This window comes from Kogia breviceps, chromosome 7, assembly GCF_026419965.1.
Source record: "Kogia breviceps isolate mKogBre1 chromosome 7, mKogBre1 haplotype 1, whole genome shotgun sequence".
NCBI lineage: Eukaryota > Metazoa > Chordata > Mammalia > Artiodactyla > Physeteridae > Kogia > Kogia breviceps.
In genome coordinates, this window is record NC_081316.1 from 51,530,937 (window position 1) to 51,536,220 (window position 5,284).

The 5,284-nt window shown below is 35.4% G+C and overlaps 1 non-coding gene across 1 annotated transcript; it reads left to right on the plus strand.

The window, feature by feature from the left end:
- Positions 1 to 336: 336 nt before the first annotated feature.
- LOC131760673 (small nucleolar RNA SNORA24) lies at positions 337 to 467 on the plus strand. The gene has a single exon (XR_009336778.1). It is a non-coding gene; the product is annotated as a small nucleolar RNA SNORA24 (small nucleolar RNA).
- Positions 468 to 5,284: the final 4,817 nt, after the last annotated feature.

The following is a 5,284-nucleotide window of genomic DNA, read 5'->3' on the forward strand; positions in this document are numbered from 1 at the left end:
GTCTTCAGGTTTAAAGAGAGAAAGCATGGAGGATAGAATGATTCTAAAGTCTTTAATATTTCATTAAATAGTATCTTCTTCAAGTAATTTATTGTATCTGAAAATTGGGGAGGAGAGAGAATTAAAAACTACTTTGGAAGAAAAAGTATTCCTGCAAATCTCCAGCTCAATATATATGTAATTGATTTTTAAAAAGTCAAGTTAACCTGACTTTTCCAATTGCTTTAGAGTTGCATCCAAGTGCCACCACAAGCATTCTAAAGAGCTTCTGGGAGGGTTAACTGAGAGAAGTAGATACCATCAACCCTCCTGGTACCCCTCAAGACTATATAAGAAGTCCATGTATCTTTGGGACCTGTCAGCTGTGGCAGTCTCCCTTCTTAGCCATGGAAGAGCATATTCTCATTTATTGTCAAAGCTGTCACCATTTAATTGGTATCAGATTCTGACTTGTACAAGTAACATTCTTCACTTCAAAAACCCAGAGGGTACTGGGTTATTGGGCAAACACGTAACCACTGTTCAAATGTTTCTAGGAAACTGAACTAATTGTTCCAATGGATGATGAAAAACATAAGAAGATATCAAGAAATCCAAAGCGACATGTGTGAAGTCTTATTTAGCATCCTGCAGCACACTGCCAAACGTGATTTTATTTATTTATTTTTTATTTATTTTTTTTTGTGGTACGCGGGCCTCTCACTGTTGTGGCCTCTCCCATTGCGGAGCACAAGCTCCAGACGCGCAGGCTCAGTGGCCATGGCTCACGGGCCCAGCCGCTCCGCGGCATGTGGGATCTTCCCAGACCGGGGCACGAACCCGTGTCCCCTGCATCGGCAGGTGGACTCTCAACCACTGCGCCACCAGGGAAGCCCCCAAACGTGATTTTTTTTTTTTTTTTTTTTTTTTTTTTGCGGTATGCGGGCCTCTCACTGTTGTGGCCTCTCCGGTTGCGGAGCACAGGCTCCAGACGCGCAGGCTCAGCGGCCATGGCTCACGGGCCCAGCCGCTCCGCGGCATGTGGGATCTTCCCGGACCGGGGCACGAACCTGCATCCCCTGCATCGGCAGGCGGACTCTCATCCACTGCGCCACCAGGGAAGCCCCCCAAACGTGATTTTAAATCTCAAGTATGGTATTTAAGTGGAGAATAAATGAGTGCTTCCTTGTTATATATATATATTTTAAAAGACTATATGAGAAAAAAAAGGAAATAAAAGGGTCCATGAATAGAGTTGTAGGAAGTATAGATATCCTAGTAAAATTTTACATCCTTCCTTCACAAAGGAAGGATAAACGTTGCTCCTCTCATTCCAATAAGGAGGTTCCCAGAGAACTATTTATAGAGATTGGGGTGCACTCAAGAAGACAAGATGGGCATCCCCTTGTCTAGGTGGACATCTGCCTATGGCCCTCAAGGTCATTTGTGAAGAAGGAAGAGAGAGTGGAGAGATTATGCAAAGTGAAAAGTGGAGACAGCAGTGAGACGTGCAACATTTAAACTGTTTGGCATGATAAGGGTGTGGGAATTTCCCATGAGCCAGATAAGAAGGTAAATCGGATTCAGTAGCCATCTCAGAAGCTGATTCCAGCAATAACAGAAATGATATACTGCGGGGAAAGAGAACTCAAGGAAGGTGTGAAGAGAATGGCTTCCACATTATGAAGCTGTTCAGTGGGAAAACCTACAAAATCTGTGATGACCTCACACGTTCCACATGAAAGAGTCACCATTTAAATGCTGGCCATACCCATCTCATTGAAAACCAAGAAGATTACAAAGGCACCAATTAAGTAAAAATATTTCTGCACATTTCCCTATCTTTGATCCTAGAAAAAGGCAGCAGGAGAGGAGTTAAAGAGCTGATTTTGCCCTTATTTACAATGAGACCCTCAGGCTGAGGTTTAGCCAAAGTTATGCAGAAGGAAGAATATGAACTTAAAATACACAACTGATTTAAATTGTACTGAACTGCAATAGACTTTTTTTTCTTTTAACCCAAAAGTGACCAGAAAGTTATGGGATTGCCTGAGACAAGAAAGGGAAATTCTACATAGAGCATGTTAGAAGGTAGAAGTTAGAGTATGCTTTTTTATTGATGTGTAGTTAATTTAAAATGTGTTAGTTTCAAGTGTATAGCAAAGTGATTCAATATATTTTTTTCAGATTTTTTTCCATTATAGGTTATTACAAGGTATTTAGTTCTCTGTGATATACAGTAGGTCCTTGTTGTTTACCTATTTTATATAGTAGTGTGTATATGTTAACCCCAAACTCCTAATTTATCTCCCCCCCCACCACCACTATCCCCTTTGGTAACCATAGGTTTGTTTTCTATGTCTCTGAGTCTTTCTCTGTTTTGTAGATAAGTTCATTTGTATCATTTTCTTAGATATCACATGTAAGTGATATCATATGATATTTGTCTTTGTCTGACTTCACTTAATATGATAGTTTCTAGTTACAGCCATGTTGCTGCAGATGGCATTATTTCATTCTTTTTTATGCTGACTAATATTCCATTGTATATATGTACCACATCTTCTTTACCCATTTATCTGTTGATGGACATTTAGGTTGCTTCCATGTCTTAGCTATTGTAAATAGTGCTGCTATGAACACTGAGATGCATGTATCTTTTCAAATTGGAGTTTTCTCTGGATATATGCCCAGGAGTGGGATTGTAGGATCATATGGTAACTCTATTAGAATATATTTTAAATATTGTAAATATCATCATCTAATTGTAAATATTTAATATATTTCTTACATATACAGATTTCTGACACTAGCCAAAATAATTCATTTTATCTAATCCAATAATACTTTGATGGTAGCATTTAAAGATGTTTTGGTAAAGAAGCAGAGTAATTTTTCCTAATACAAACTCAAAAAGTTTAGTGATACTCTCCTACCTTAATCTTGACTTCATCTGTCATTAATTGAACTAATACCTTATTGACCTAATTCATGTTTAAACCTTTAACATTTCTTAGTATTTACTTATATACTCTCATTTGTCTCAGGTTTACTTTTCAAGTTTAATTGTTTCCAAGTAAATAAGTCAATGTTAACAATATCCATTGTCTTCATGAATCTTAGGTGATTACTATTCCCAGATTTTATGTTTTCTAAGTGAAAGTCCTATATTTTAAGGTGTTGTCATGTGTGTAAAAGGCTCCAAGCTTCATACTGCATTTAAATTAGATCTGTCAAAGGCAACACTAATTTTTGACAGTTATGGAGGAGAGCTAGTCAAAACGTTCTTTTTAACCAGAAAACCACACATGGTATTGAATTGATTATATGATGGTGGAGTTCATTTATAGAGCACTGAATTAATTTTCTCAAATCTAATAAATTAATTTACAGCTTAAGTAAGAAAATTCAATTTTCCATTAAAAAACATTTTATTGGCTGAGTGAGCAAATAGAATAACCTATAACAAACATATACATTTTCTGGTCATCACAAACCTCATATACAAATACTACGTTCCTGGGAAATTAAACACAGAAATCATAGTTAAATAGCTGAATATCTTGGACTGTTCTCTCATCAGCAAACATACAGAGAGAAGCTCATATAATCATGATAAGAAACAGAGGATGTATAGATTTTTACTTAATCCCATTGCTATTTGGCTCTTGTTCCAACATGACTCTTAATTGTAGAAACATTATAATCACAGAAGTGTAAATATTTTCTTGTTTTCTTTCCTTTTGCTTAGAAGGGCAATTTCACAGTCATTTAAGCACTTAATTCATGATAGGAAAATAAGATCCAAAATTATTTTCTCCTATAGGTCTCTTATTCAATTCTAATGTAAGATACTTTTTTATAACTAAGGTCAGTCAAATTAAAGCCTATACTTTCTGATCTCTACTAACAAAAGCTGTGTGTACTTTCTCTAAATTGTCTTCAGATATGCTGTAGTATTCTTGAGGCTGAGAACCAGAACTTCCAAATGTAGCTATTTCAACAATTTAGGGTAATTTATGATAAGCACTTTTTTTCATTTTGTTTCCAGTATCTTTCCTAGTGAGAGCAAATATTTATTGATCCTTTTTGGACACAGTATCATATTGAAAAAATATCATTAATAGGTAGCCATCTAGAGTTTCAGCCTCTTTCCTGTGTCAGAACAAAAAGCCCTAAGTCAAAAATTCAATAATTTTTAAAATATTTATTATTTGCTATATGCAAAGAAGCATGCTGAAGATTCAAAGAGGAACAAGCTAAGTCCCTGCAATCAAGATATTCAGAGCTGAATGTACTCAGTATTTTACAAAAACACTAGATAATTATAAATAAGGAGTGTGTTACAAAGCCACTGTATAATTATAAAGTAGCGTTCTTTAAAAATATACTTATAACTATCTTATTAAAGGTGTTTAATAAGATGTTTATTTAAAATTAAAGATGTTTATTTAATAAGATGACTATCTTACTAAATTTGTTACACTTTTAACGAATGATGGAACACGGAACAGAGGCCTGAAGAATTCTAATTCTATACTTTCAATGTTTAAGAAGTTTTGGTAAGGAACTAGCAATTATTGGAGGTATTTAATAAATTTTAATTCTTTGTTACAAGTTTCAAAACATTAGGATCCAGTGCAAAATATGAGCTCTTTGGCAAGCCTCAGTTAACAAGAACTTTCCATTAACCAAAATACTTTAGCCTACATCATTCTGGGGAAATAGAGATTTATCATATTATTAGGAAATTTAGATTCTAAAAAGGGGACTTCCCTGGTGGTCCAGTGGTTAAGACTCCACACTCACAATGCAGGGGGCATGGGTTTGATCCCTGGTTGGGAAACTAAGATTCTGCATGCCACAGGGCATGGTCAAAAATAAAAAGAATTTTTAAAAATAATTGGATGTTTAATTTTGGGAAAACATGATATATGCAATAATCTTAGAATCAGACATAGTGAAATGTATATCTCAAAATTTTTTTCTTGTTGCAAATAATTTTTCTAGAAAAACATGGATTGAGTTTTTTCCTTTACATTTGGTACAGCGTTGCTTTCCTACCTCTTTGGTACATTATCTAGGCAAAGATAAATATCTATTTTTTGGTTCCTCCTTTCAAATTCATTCCTTGAACACCTATTCACAGCGTTCTAGTCAAATCCAGATATTTAAACTGCAAAGGTAACTTGTGACCTTATGACTCATATCAAAAGCCTCAGTCTTTTCAGCCACATTACACAATTATTTACTGCTTATCACTCCTCTCCCTTAACTTCTTCACACACTTATCTCCTACAGTCAG